The sequence below is a fragment of the Schistocerca cancellata genome, chromosome 5, assembly GCF_023864275.1.
Source record: "Schistocerca cancellata isolate TAMUIC-IGC-003103 chromosome 5, iqSchCanc2.1, whole genome shotgun sequence".
Classification (NCBI taxonomy): Eukaryota; Metazoa; Arthropoda; class Insecta; order Orthoptera; family Acrididae; genus Schistocerca; species Schistocerca cancellata.
In genome coordinates this window covers 288,373,382-288,389,268 of record NC_064630.1, presented here as the reverse complement: position 1 = coordinate 288,389,268, position 15,887 = coordinate 288,373,382, and positions in this window count along the sequence as shown.

Here is a 15,887-nt window from a genome sequence, read left to right as displayed (position 1 = left end):
CCTTCAAAGAATGAAATCAAACATATTTGGGCATTCGGTGGTATAGAACCAGAGACCCGGAAGTGTTTTGTTGTGAGAGTGTTGCCCAGAGACAAGGAAACTTCAGTCGCTTTGATAAAGCACTTTATGCTGTCCGGTAGTAAAGTCCGACTTTCAGTCCTACAAGACACCGAAAGCAGAAGCATTCAAACACGAGTTCGTCAACCACTTCGTTGAGTTCGTGTCTTTGGGTGACCCCAGTGCGCACACGCAGAACATCGAGCGGCTGTGGAAATCTGTGAAGTCTTCCATTACGAGAGAAGGGCGTCCAGGAGAAAGAGGCGAACCCTACTTGTTTCAGAGCCTCTTTTTCCGTAACTTGCGTTTGCAAAGGGAGGTTAAGGCATGTGACACCCGACCCATATTTCTGCGTGACACTGGCAGAGTTTACCCAGGTTACGGCAAGAAAGGAATGCTTCCCGTAGCACACAAATCAAATGAACTTTCTCATGACAACATCGACGACGAGTGAGGTAAGTCGTATCCTTTGTAATTACAAGTATTTGAGTAACGCACTTCTTTTGTCATTGCTTGTAGTGACTACTATAAACATGTTCATAACGCCCGCCAACAAAGTCGCGTGATCAAAAAAATGGTTGAAATGGCTGTGAGCATTATGAGACTTAACATCTGAGGGCATCAGTCCCTTGAACTTACAACTACTTAAACCTAACTAATCTAAGGACATCACACACATCCATGCACGAGGCAGGATTCGAACCTGGGGCCGTAGCGGTCGGCGGTTCGAGACTGAAGCGGGTAGAACCGCTCGACCACACCGGCCGGGTCGCGTGATCGATTTACAATCGAACGTTCGATATGTATCGTTTGCAGCCCGCGGCTTCGATAGTTAAACATTCTTGGAAATTACGATGACGACAGAAAAAATAAACGCACACGATAAGTCTACCGTTATAACGCATATAGTGATCAAAACAGACATCACCCGTACGACAACCATTGGCACAATAACAATTATTACAGAGACAAGTCACATTTCCGTGGTAATGACTGTGACAGAGACAACCATAGAAATAGGCAGTACGTGAACCAGAGCAATTATTATCAAGAGAGACAAACGACTTCAGACGCAAGATTCCGGGAGAAATTTTCCATCTCTTAATCAGTAAGAAAGAAACTACAGAAATCACCGACAAAACGACAGACACTATAGTCATGACATTAGACCTGAATTTAATCAGAACTGATTCAAATAAGGCCGATCACTATAGACAACCTGAAATTATAGAAATTAGACCTTCAAATCCCAGTGACGACGCGCGACAAGAAAGAGATAAAAGACAATGACTCGCACCACAGGGCTATCTTTAAGATTACGTTTTAGTTCATTATTTCTTATTTTGATTTTATAAATATTTTAGGTTTTTTAATAAGATTATTGATTTAATTTTAAAATTTTTGTAATAATGATAGAATTAGTATATTTATTTTTATATAATTTTTACCTTGTAAATTTATTATAAGGAACTAGGCAAAATTGATTTCCGCCTGTTTATCAAAAACATATCCTCTTGAAAATACTTTGTGGTCTGGCAGCTACAAAAGGTACTTATGAGGCTGACGACGTAGCTGCCATGACTATCAGTTGTGTGAAAATAGAAGACATTAGGGACATTTTACTCCAGGAACATGACATGAAACAGAACAATACTGTATATCCTGTAATTCAAATCACAACATCTAACATAAAATTTATGGCTTTTAAATCACATTCCATAGTTTTCACTCACAAAACAGAAAAAATTAAAGGATTTCAGTAAATATTTCGCTTTCGTGAGCATACAAAATTTTGCGTCAGACCATACGTAATTCCGGCAAATTATAGGGACCGTGTTTCAACGGAACAGAGTCTACCCTTGACGAGATCATTATTGAACCAGCGGTAAGCTCATGCAATAATCCATTACATGTTGTTGAGAAGAAAAACGGTTCGATCAGGTTAGTCTTAGATTCCAGACAAATAAATACCATAATCATTCCTGAAACCGACATGCTGCAAGCGTTGGATGAACTTCTATTCATCTCAGATCAAGTTTTTATCAAATTGAACTCCATCCATAATGTAGAAAATATACGGCTATTTTTTGTTTCGGCATTTGATATCAATTTCAGAAACTTTTTTTTGGTTTGAACATTTCTTCGTCAGCATTGATTCCTGGTCTAAATTCTATATTACTTGAGTTTTTAAAACGACATATCATCTTGTACGTGGGTGATACTTTAATAGCAGAAGCCTCTTGGGAACAACGTAATCCTATCCCCAACAGTTTGTTACGTATTTTTGCTGAATCTGGAATTACAGTTAACTTGGAAAAATCAGAATTCGGTAGGACAAAGGTGATGTTTTTGGGTCACGTTATTTCTTCTGAGGGCATTCAGCTGGATCGTGAAAAGTTGGAAGCAATGAGAGTTATTCATGTTCCATCCACAAAAAGACAGGTTCGCAGTTTTCGACGTCTCGTGAATTTCTACCATCGTTTCCTGAAAACTCAAATTCTATTAACTCTAAAACTTTGTTCTCTCACTGACAGAGACAGTGTTTGGAACTGGGATGAACAGGCGATGTTGTAATTTGATTCTTAGAAAGGAGCGCTACATAACGCGCCAATCTTAGCTCACCCAGATCGGTCACAGGATTTCTGCCTTCGCATGCAGTCTTCTAAAGTTGGTCTTGGTGCCCATTTACTTCAAGAAGCTGTAGAAAATCACATTACTGTTCAGAAAACCTCGTGCTAGCAAAACCAGGAAAATTTATTCCGTCACTGAAGTGGAAGCTTTAGCCATCGTTTGAGCACGTGAAAATTTTCGTTTCTTTCTTTCTGGCAAATATGTTAAAGTTTTTAGTGATCATGATTTATTATGTCTTCAAAATTAAATCCTGACAGGCTGAAACGTTGGGCATTATTTTTGCAATAATGTCGCTTCACAATAGCCTACATTCCTGGCACGCAAAACATCGTTGCAGGCACACTTTCACGTGCACCTACTGGCCTTGAGAAAAGCAACACAAAAACCAACCTTGAGAAAAATTTCAGTTTTCTTTACATTCAAAATGTAGCTTTTGAATACTTCGTCACTGCATCTTTAAAGGACATTGCTCATGAGCAAGACAAGGATCCATTTTGGAAAGACATTAAAAGTAAATGGCACGATAGGACACACACGTGGTTAGAAATAACATACTCTCCAAACTTTGATGATGAACTATGGGTACTTTGCGTTTCAGGCGATTTTGTTAATAAGCTCATCTGGCACTTTTATTTCCGCTACGCACATTTTGGTGCACAAAAATGTTATCATGTGTTGTGGATGACTTGTTATTTTCACAACGTAGAAAAGGAATTAGGAGAGTTCTGTCTTTTTGTAAACATTGTGAGAAAACTTAACCATCTACTGTCTAACATCGTGCTCCATTGTTTCTTAAAATTTCCAATAGATTAAAAGAATTAGCTGCATTTGATCTTCTGTGACCCCTTGTTAAAACATTTAATGGGTTATGTACGTTTTAGTCGATGTTGAACTTACTTCAAAATTTGTTTCTTTCACGCCATTACACAAAGCCACTGGACGTTCTGTATCCGATGACTTTCGTTAAAAAAATTTTACGTGAAGTTGGACACGTTCACAAGGTCGTTTCAGATAACGGACCACAATTCAGATCTGCTATTTGGTCACGCATTCTTCAGAATTTTAAAATCAAACCTGTTTTTATTTCATTGTACTCTCCACATTGTAACCAGCCTGAAAGCATTATGAAAGAAATTAATAAGCTTCGAAGACTTTATTGTCACTGGACTCATCAGTATTGTGACAGATACTTACACTTATTTCTAAATGTACTGAATGGAATGCCTCCTGACTCTACTGCTTTACCACCTATTCTTGTACTGACAAATGAGGAACCACCGTTCCGAAACAGAGAGCTTTTATCTTTTCCCAGTACACGTAAACTTCGATATAAAGACATAATTGATTTGGCTATTGAAAATATAAATTCTGCTGCAGACAAAAGGAGAAAAATACACATACAAATGCAAAGAAACTACACATTGGTCAAAAAGTTCTCCTTAAAACCCATTCATTGTCACATAAGAAGAAACATTTGAATCACAGATTTTTTTCTGATTTACAATGGACCTCACAGGATCCGACGTACATGGCGTAATAATTGCTTGATATTGAATTGAAACTCTGAAACTCTGTGTACTAAGAAAAGTAAAGGTTTACACAACATTTCTCATGTCAAACCGTTTATTGAGAAATAATTTGCTTTCTGAATTTTTCATTCCAAGTTACTATTACGCTTTCTCAGATTCAAAAACTGTTAACATGCAGCGATGGTTTGAAGTTAACTATCCAATCAAGAACCTATGAAACATATTAAGACAGTAATTTTACAGCTACACTTTTACGGGAAACAGACGACACAGTCTTATTGTGAGTACATTTTCGCTAGTCAGTTGCATGATTACATGATTACGTCACGACTATAATGCTCACATTCTTGGGACATCCACTGCTAATGAGGTTTTACTGCAACATTTTGGTTTACTTGAAAAGACATTTTTGATTCAAGTGCTTTCTGAGAGGTCACAGATGACAAAGTATTCGGTTTGTTTGACAGCTATTCGATTATATTACGACGCTACTAATGAGTGACACAATTTGCATTTTCGCTTTTACGCTGTACCTGTTTTATGTATGCACGGTTTTTTACGTTCTCATGGAAAGTAAAAAACGTTTTAGTAATGACTTTTGTGATATGACTACAATGAGAAAGGTATTTTCATAACACCACTATACATTACGGTACAGTACTTTCAAGGTCACGGCAATGAACGTAATAACTACTACATCTATACGCATAGCACTTACTTTTGCATAAGACAAGGTAAGCGCATGATTATTGGCGAACTTTGCTTATGAACGATGATAAATACGACACTTGGCACATTTTTACCGCTAAGCAATGACAGAAATTTTCTTGCAGCAAGAAGTACAGTTTAGCGCTACATGAGACGTATTTGAGTGATTACTTCTTGTACTTGAAACATTATTAGAAATATTTTTTGAACTACAATGATACAGAGAAGGTTTTCGGTGATACATTTCATTCTGTAGTTTTAATCTGTAAGATCTGAGGTATAATTACATTATCCCTCAAGGAGATACGCCTACTTTGTGTACCATGCGTGTGGTAAGTGCAAGGAGACCTACCTAATATGGTATTTAATTGAACAGTTTTATACATTGGTACCACATTTCAAGTGCAAGGAGACCTACCTAATATGGTATTTAATTGAACAAGATGATGATGATGATGTTTGGTTTTGTGGGGCGCTCAACTGCGTGGTTATCAGCGCCCGTACAATTTCCCAACCTTTGCTCAGCCCAATTTCGCCACTTTCCTGGATGATGATGAAATGATGAGGACAACACAAACACCCAGTCATCTCGAGGCAGGTGAAAATCCCTGACCCCGCCGGGAATCGAACCCGGGACCCCGTGCTCGGGAAGCGAGAACGCTACCGCGAGACCACGAGCGGCGGACATTTAATTGAACAGTTTTATACATTGGCACCACATTTCTCTAATACAGAATTACACAACTATCTGGTCACTTAACATAGAGAACTGAACATTTTTATTACATCACTGATATATGTGAACACAATTACACAGTTGGATTACTTTGCATATATGAAATTGTACTTTGTCTGCGGTTTGTGATCTGTTCACAAACATTTCCGGAACCATTGTGATACTGCGAGAGCTTTGACTGATGTGTATTGTATGGGATCACGATATTTAAGTAGTTTGTGGTAGATGACCCTATTGAAACGAGCGGAGAGCGTTTTCGTAGAGGTTTTGAGATTATTGAAGGAAGCTACGACGATTTTGAGATTTGATTGATGTATTATGATGATATTATTACGGCGATTATGTGTATTATGATGTCGATAGGTGGTTATGATCAATATGAAAAGTTAGTATATATGTGACTATGAGTACCAGAATGCCAACGGAAATTTTGGGACACTGTTATTGATGAGATTTCGTTTCTACACTCTTCCCCTGTATTTTATCAAACTGTGAAATTGTTTTATTTCTAGGAAACTGTCATTGTAGCTAAAACTATTTTCGTAATTATTTTCGTAAAGAGTATATGTGAACTTCACGTAATGCTCTGCTGTACTGGGCTGTGCGCTAGCCTCCTTGAAATGTACAAATTGTTGTGTTGTCTTTCAACTCTACTGGTGCCGCTTAAGCCACTTTGAATCATACTGCACTCTCGCAGGCGCTTGCATTGCTGTAGAAGAGAGAGGCCGTTGAGCTCGCTGTTGACTTTTCTTTGTAAACACACCACAAAACCGACATACACTACTACTTGTAAACATATGATTACACTAGGTATTTGAACTTTGTGCTACTTACTGAAATGCTTATGAAGTGATGATAAATATTCTTATGATTACACACGTGATTATGAGAAGTGTCTCTCTATGAGAGTCGAGAGAATTTCTACTGTCTTATGAAATGCCACATGCCTATTGAATGAAGTTTTTATGGTTTGCTTCCTACATGATTGATTATTTTATTTGGTATCTGGTTTTTTAGCTGTGCTGCAGTATTGGTTTTATAAAACACAATCTAATACATATGCTATGTATTTTCTGTCAACACACCCATTAAATAATAATTTTATGATCCACATTCTTAAAAAAAGGCCACTTGGAGAGGACAGAACAATAAGAAGGAAGTGGGACTAGTAACAGGAACTGAATACATAATTTTCTTTTCAAGATCTTGGTAATATTTCTGGTTGAATAAGTTAATGTGGTGCAGCACATTAGCGTTAAGATGTGACATAGAACCATTGCTTTTCACATGGGAAATAGTATAGGTCTTCTCCCTTGTGCTGGGGCTTTGCATAATTTTGATGATTACAGATGCACACATGCTATTGTAATCTTACATGTGTATTTCCCTTATCTGTATTGCTGTCTTTTTGTAATATTTGTTGCTTGTGCTTTGTCATGTTTAGGTATAAGTTAGTGGATTTGCTGCTGCTATTTGTCAGGTAATGTCCCACTGAAATTTACTTTGTATTACTGTGCTAAGCCAGTTTTACCACTGATTTGTATCTTTTGTTTGCTGCATATTGCTTTATACTATTTTTAATGTTGCATTTGCTTTGATAATTTAGATACGCTGCGGCTTGCGTTGCCAATTTACATTTATGTCGTTGTTTTTTGCGTTAAATTTTGTGCTGCTGCATTGCCTCATTTTCTAGTTTCCGTATCTGAGCTCACTAGATTTAACTTAGCTTAAGAGAGGGTGTGCTGTATAGGAAAATGAAGCTCCACCGAAAAGGTCTGGCGAAAGAGTATTGTATAGTGAGGAACAATTATTTTGGAAGATGAAATAAACAGATATAAGTAGCGTATAGTGACAACTGGTTTAGGCACGATTTTATTGGAAACGAGTGATGAGCTAAGAAAAATACGGAAGTGTGAGCACTGGTTGTAAGTATAAATACAGATGGCATGCTTATGTAGGATTTTGTGTGGAAACAAATGTTGAAATAATAGAGGTCTGCGAGAATTAAATGAAGTTTCCGTTGGAAATGAACTAGTTTTGGTTAAAACATAGGTATAAAATGTACACCACAAGTACTGCAGTATCAAATGTTACTCTTACACTCTGACACATTTACGTTTGAAAACAGACCCGGTCCTCTCCTTTGTGTTACTCTGATATGTTTATTTGTACCCTATGTTTTTCCTGTCTCTTTCTACCAGCATTTTGTACTGTTTACACTGCTTTAGATAAAGTGTCCGAAATCGAGCAGATTCCTCCTATGTCCGCCATACAGCACGATGACACGGCACGGCAACTTTCATCTGGCGGAACGGACGGCGGATGGGTCATCAGCCAGCTCGCTACTGCCTGCTTTCGTCCCAAGCGGATGTGATCCATATGACCAACTAAATCACTCATAGCGTTTCTGTCTCGGTCTCTTCTATGACTAGATAATTCGGGTTTCTTTCCCTGATTGACACCTAGCAAAAACAAATTACCATAATTTGCAACATACGGCTGGAGAAATTTTATAAAGATGCATCACGGTTGAGTAGACACTTGAAGGTATAGTTTTTGCTCCAAAACTAAATATTTGCAGGAATTTGTATGTCATAGGACGTATGAAAATGTCTATAGAGAGAGATTAAAAAGAACTGTATTAAAATATTGTTTGAAATCAGTAATTTACCCGCCCAGATATCACCGCGAGTTAAAACGCCCTCCAGACGTTCCAGACGCGCGCCAGCTCCGGATCCAGCCCACCCACTGGATCCACGAAGGGGACCGCTGTGACAAACAACTACATCAATATCGAGTTGTTCACACATCCAGCACCCGTGGTCTAGGGGTAGTATCTTTGATTACTAACCAGAAAATCGTCGGTCCTGGGATGGAAATCCGCCATTGCTTGAGTTCTGATTAATAATCAGCACTGGCGGCCGAAGACTTCCGGCATAGGAGAACACCCTCAATCTGCCAATGGCTTTGTCACAGAGAGAGGAGGAGTGGACAGAGGTTAAGGGCATGCTTTTGTCCTAGGGGTGGGAAACTGCCCCTAAAGGTGGAAGAATCAGCAATGATCAATAGCATGAGGATGCAGAAGGCAATGTAAACTAATGCATTAAAGACACATAACATGTATCCACAGGACATTTGGTCTGTAATTGAAAAAGTGTCATGATGATCTCTCCATTGGCAGAAGATCCCGGATAGTCCCCCATTCGCATCTCTGGGAGGGGAAAGCCCAGGGAGAGGTGACCATGAAAAGTAAGATAGAATGAAAGGATGACATACCACGAGTCGGGACGTATAATGTCAGAAGCCTGAACGTGGTAGGGAAACTAGAAAATCTGAAAACGGAAATGCAAAGGCTCAATCTAGATTAGTAGGGGTCAGTGAAGTGAAATGGAAAGACTACAAGAATTTATTGTCAGATGAGTATAGGGGTAATATCAACAACAGCACAAATTGGTATAACAGGAGTAAGATTTGTTATGAATAGGCAGGTAGGACAAAGAGTGCCTTACTGTGAATAGTTCAGTGATAGGATTGTTCTTATCAGAATCAACAGCAAATCAAAATTGACAACGGTAGTTCAGGTATACATACTGACGTCGCAGGGTGAAGATGAAGAGATAGAGAAAGCATATGAGGATACTGAAAGAGTAATATAGTACATAAAGGGAGATGAAAATATAACAGTCATGGGGGACTGGAATGCAGATGTAGAGGAAGGAAAAGAACAACTGGTTACAGGAAAATGTGTTCTTTGGACAAGGAATGAGAGAGGAGAAAGGCTAAGTCAGTTCTGTAATAAATTTCAGTTAGTAATAGCGAATACTCTGTTCAATAATAACAATAGAAGGAGAAATATTTGGAAAAAGAGCGAGTAATAGGGGGAAATTTCAGTCAGACTGCAACATGGTCAGACAGAGATTCCGAAATCAGATACTGGATTGTAAGGCGTACCCAGTAGCAGATATAGACTCAGCAGGCTGAAGTCTAAGACATTTGTCAGGAATAATCAATACGCAAAGAAGTGGGATACGATGTGCTAAGGAATGACGAAATACGCTTGAATTTCTTCAAGGCTACAGGTACAGTATAACGAATAGCTCAGTAGGCAGTACAGTTGAAGGCAAATGAACATCCCTAAAAAGGGCAGTCACAGAGGTTGGTTGGGAAAACATAGGTAAAAAGAAGGTAACTGAAAATAAACTCTGGGTAACACAGGATATATTTCAGCTGATCAAAGAAGAAATTACAAAAATATTTAAAGAAATTCAGGAATGCAAAAAAACAAGTCGCTGAGGAGTGAAATAAATAGGAAGTGCAGGGAAGCTAAGACAAAATGGCTGCATGAAAAATGTGAAGAAATAGAAAAAGAAATGAGTGTCGAAAGGATAGACACAGGATACAGGAAAGTCAAAACAACAATCGGTAACATTAAAAGCAAGGGTGGGACAATAAGAGTGGAACGGGAATTCCACTGTTAAATGCAGAAGTGATAGCTGAGACGTGGAAAGGATACATTGAAAGCCTCTATGAGGGGAAAGATTTGTCTTAAGTGATACAAGATGAAACAGGAGTCAATTTAGAAGATATAGGGGATCCAGTATTAGAATAAGAATTTAAGAGAGCTTTGGAGGCCTTAAGATCGAATAAGACTGAAGGGATGGATAAAACGACTGTACACGTTGGTGTGTATAATGTATAAATCTGGTGAATATCATCTGACTTTCGGAAAAATATCATCCACACAACTCCGAAGACGACAAGAGCTGACATTTGCGAGAATTATCGCACTATCAGCTTAACAGCTCGTGCATCCAAGTTAATTACAAGGATAATATAGAAAAGAAAAATGAGGATGTACAAGGTGACGATCAGTTAACCTTTATAAAAGGTAATGTCACGAGAGAGGGAATTCCGTGGTAGCGGTTAGTAATGGAAGCAATACTAAAAAACATCAAAACACGTTCATAGGATTCGTCGAACTGGAAAAAGCATGCAATGATGTAAAATGGTGTGAGATGTTCAGAATTCTGAGTAAAATGGGGTAAGATGTAGGAAGATCTACAACAGCTAAGTTGATATAATAAGAGTGGACGGCCAAGAACGAAGTACGCGGATTAAAATGGGTGTAAGACAGGGATGTAATCTTTCGCCCCTGCTATGCAAACTGTGCATCGAAGAAGCAATGATGGAAATAAAAGAAAGGTTCAGGAGTGGAAATAAATTTCAATGTGAAACGATATCAATGATACGTCTCGTTGATGACATTGCCATCCTGTCTAACAGCAAAGAGGAATTACATGAGCCGCTAAATGGAATGAGCAATCTAATGGGTGCAGAATATGGGCTGAGAGTAAATCGAAGAAAGAACGAAGTAATGAGAAGAAGCAGAATTAACAACAACGAGAAAACATCAGGACTGATAGTCACGAAGTTGATGAAGTTCCTAGGCAGCAAAAGGGGTTCATTACAGACGGAGCAAGGAGGACATCAAAAGCAGACTAGAAATGGTAGAAAGGGCATTCCTGGACAAGAGAAGTCAACTAGTGTCGTACATAGGCCTTCATTTGAGGAGGAAATTTCTGTGAATGTACGTCTGGACTACAGCATTGTATGGCAGTGAAACATGAGCTGTGCGAAAACCGGAACAGAAGAGATTCGAAGAATTTGAGATGTGGTGCTAAAGACGAAAGTTGAAAATTAGGTGGACTGACAATGTAAGGAATGAAGAGGTCCTGCATAGAATCGGAGAGGAAAGGAATATGTGGAAAACACTGATAAAGAGAAAGAACAGGATGATAGGACATCTGTAAAGACATGAGGGATTGACTTCGATGGTACTAGAGAGAACTGCAGAGGGAAAAAATTATATAGAGGAAGAAAGATAGTGGAATAGATCCAGCAAGTAACTGGCGACGTAAATTGCAAGTGCTACTATGAGGTGAAGAGGTTGCCACAGGAAAGGAATTAGTGGCGAAGCCAATGAAACCCGTCATAAGACTGACGAAAGTACAGAATCATTTGGAAAACTTCCGCTCACTATCATATGGTATTAGAAACAGACAGATGGAGTACCCATTCTCTAGGTGGTGGCAGGTTAATCCAGAATGACACGCCACCCTCATATAAAAACGTAATAACGCTAGGAAAAAGAAGAATAAAACTGAAATCATTAATTTCATAATATTTTCTTTAAGTTTCTAAATGGGCACGTTATATTCTTGATATGAAATACACTTTACTGTTCAGTTACGAGTCTCTAACGCCGTTTCCCACCACCCATAAGCACAGTGAAAGGACATGCCAATATTTCCCAAAGTATATGTTTATTTCTGAAGAATACCTGCAAAATACACCTTTGAAATTGTAGTGTGCACTGACGTTTCATTTCTGCACAAGCTTTCACTCGTGCCTCCGATATGAGTCCACAACGGGGTGTGATGACACCACTAATATTCGAGAGCGGACGACAGACAAAGAGGCTGACTAGTTGCGGCAATGTGAAAGTCGTACCTGCTTCCCACGAACTGACGGCAAAACTAGTCCTCATCAAAAACCAAGAAAGAAACTGAAATTACAATGAAATCAGACCTTTAGCTGCTTACAGGCTTTGAAGAATATCAACGGAGATAGTTGAAAAATACAGATACCATCTTCATATATAAATAAGGCTTACCGGCCAATTATCTCCTTCAGTGCGGACGCACTCACTTCGCACATACTCTTAAGGGAATCAGTAGCTGAGTACCGCGAGTAATGAGTTTAGTGGACAGGGACACTACAAATGTAGTGTGTGGACAGTAAGTTGGGACTGTGGGTCTCAGCGTGCCAGAGGTAACTCCGTGCAGTCGCGCTATCCTCTGTGTCCTCGATAAATAAAAATGTCGTGTGACTAGGGCCTCTCGTATGTTATACCGTTCGCCGGGTACAAGTCTTTCGGTCTGACACCACTTCGGTGACTTGCGGGTCAATGGGGATGAAATGATGTTGATTAGGACCACACAACACCCAGTCCCAGAGCGGAGAAAATCACCGATCCAGCCGGGAATCGAAGCCGGGCTTTTAGGATTGACATTCTGTCGCCTTGAGCACTCAGCCACCTGGGGCGGACTGTGACCTCGGTGGCTCAGTCGGGTAGAGCGTCTGCCATGTAAGCTGGAGATCCCGGTTTCGTATCCCGCTCGAGGCACAAATTTTCAACTGTGCCCGTTCATATTTACCAACGCCTGAAGCAGCTATAGGTCTGATTTCATTGTAATTTCATTCTTCGAGAGCTCCAATATCACCAATGGTATCTGTGCTTTCGGACATGTCAAAAAGAACAGATACCATCTTCATACATAAAAAAGAAATTAGACTTAACAAAGTCCAAAATTGAATGCTGAAACTAGAAAGCAACTGAACAGCCTGACGGACGCTGCCGTATCTCAGGTAGAGACGTCTGTTAGCGTGTTAGACATCGACTGTTATAAGCCTCCGTGTGAGGTCCACTCTGTATAATCATATGTTCATGGTCTTTTAACAAAATATACTTAGGATGAAGAACTGCATTGGTTGACGTCTGTAAGAACGTACGCTCTTGGAATTTAAATTGTAAACCACATAGTTACACATACCGAGTTTTTTGTTGCACCTGGCACTGAATTTGTGGGAGCACCTCCGTGACGCATTTGCGCTTGTTTCCGTTCAATATCTAAGTTATTTACGTTTACAGCTCCACTCCACAAGGCACCTTACGGTGTGTGACTGAGGGTACTCTTTTACCATTATCTGAAGTGTAACTCTTATTCCATTCGCGACTGGTCTGTGGCAGGGCCGGCCTTAGCCATCCAGGTGCCCCGGGCGAGTCGTCCAGTTGGCGCCCTTTATTGTATAAATAGCGAACCTGGCAGTGCTTTGCAACACGGTATTTGACTGTTTCCTAGAAATCGTCTTAAGTGGTTAATGGCGTCATCTTATGATCATAACATGGTTTTTTCCATCGTAAATTTGAGTATTTTATTTTTTTAAATGGAAATGAAATCCAAATAATCTGAAAGCCCGCTAAGACGCTCCATGTGAGTTGTGTAGCCTGTGACGTCAGTCCAGCACGCTGCTGCCGCTGCCGTAACAGTCAGTATAGCAGTGATATATTGTTTGGGCATTCACGTTTTGGGAAATTGTCTAAAAATATTGCGTAGTACTGCACTGTACATCTACAAAAGCTCCAGAAAATTGTTTTTGCGTGTTCCAAACAAAGAAAAGATGCGTAAAATGTGGTTGAAACAGGCTCGTATATCCCAAATATTTCTTTTCTTTTCTGAAGCACCCCTGTACTAAAGCGAACAAAACAAAACAAAAATTATTCAAATTGGTCAAACCATTTCTTTGTTTTGGTGAGACGAAACACAACAATTGATTTTTATATATAGGAGGTAATATGTATAACGAAAAAACGCTAATTTTGAATTGGGTACCATATTTTTATTGAATTTAATATAACTGTAAGCCATAAACCTATATTTTCTGTCAGTTATCTGAACACAAAACTTATTACGCCTAATGAAAAACAATTATAAACAACTAAAATTTTACTTTTCTCGCTTTTCTGTCGGCAAAGTCTCTGATCAGATTAGCAAAGTCCAGGTTTTCTGCAACTTCATTTTCAATGGACAGTGAGGCCAAACTGGTCAGTCTTGTTTGAGACATTGTAGACCGCAAGTACGTTTTTATCAACTTCAGTTTGGAAAAACTGCGTTCGCCGCTTGCGACAGTCACTGGTATTGTTAGCAAAATACGTAACGTTATCCAGATGTTGGGATATAACTCTTGAAGATTATGCTTTTTTATGAAGTTTGAGGCTTCAGTAGGCGTTGCCTGGCTGTCTTCGAGATAATGTTGCAGGCCTAAAATTTCGTCGCACAGCAAATTTCCATCAATATCTGACTTCATGTTGACAGTTAACTTTTCTTGTAATTTAGAACAGCATTGTATTAGTTCTTCTTTATTTTGATTTTTTTTTGATGTCAAACAAGAAACTCCACGTCGCAGAAAATTCTTGCATCTGTTCAAATCTTTCTTTCATGGATATGTGCACGGTGTCCAACAGTGCATTGAAAAACTCTACTTTAAACTTCTTTTTTGGGTCAGTTATTTGATCATCAACAGCCTCTTCACCCGGCCTGCGTTTAATACGTCTTAATCGCATTTGTGGTTTGAATGATGGCTGCGTATCAAGATCCGAAGCCAGTTCTGTTGCTGTTACAATAGCTTGCTCGAAACCTGTTTGTTTATATGTTTCCAAATAAGAGCAACATTTGTCAAGGATTCCCATAAACTCGACAAAGTTGATTGTGGGTGACTGACTTGCTTTACTCACAACGTTAATTTGGAACAGAACATCATACCATGTCACGAGAGAAACAAAGAAGCTGAAGTCTTTTAATTGTCCTCCTAGTGTTGTCGCTTCGTGTGACACCGCAGCATCGCTTTGTTCAGTAGCATCGGCCAAGGAAACCAAAGCGTCATGCATTTAGCATAATTGATAACGGACCGCTTTGACGCTATCAATTCGAGCTTCCCAGCGTGTATCACTTACATTTTTCAGGGTGTATATTTTCAAATGGTCGGTCAAAATTTTCCATCTATTTACCGATCCAGCAAATAGATTAAACATTTTTTGTAACATTCCGAACAGTGTCACGGATTTTACTGATGATTTTGCCGCATCACACAATACCAAATTATAACTATGGCATCCACATGGCACAAAAAAGCTAGTGGATTTAACTTCTTAATTCTGTTCTGGACGCCTTTATTTTTCTCCTTCATGTTCGCGCCGTTATCGTAGCCCTGTCCTCTGCAGTCATTAATGTTAAGGTCAAGATCACTCAAAGTTTTTAAAATGCTTTTTGTGAGACCTTCACCGGTTGTATCATCTATTTGCAGAAATGAGATGAAATGTTCTTTTACACTTGCGCCATCCTCTGTTATGTCGGCGCATCTTAAAGTTATCGAAAGTTGTTCTTTGTGGCTTATATCTGGAGTACAGTCAGCTATGATTGCATAATACTTTGAACCCTTTATGCGGGATACGATTGTAGACATAACGTGTGATGCCATGAGTTCTATTAATTCATTTTGTATATTTTTGCCGCAATAATGGTCAGCCAAATCACCACTCAATGCCAGTCTGACGTGCTCTTCCATGATTGGATCAAACTTTGCCAATAACTGTACAAGACCTAAGA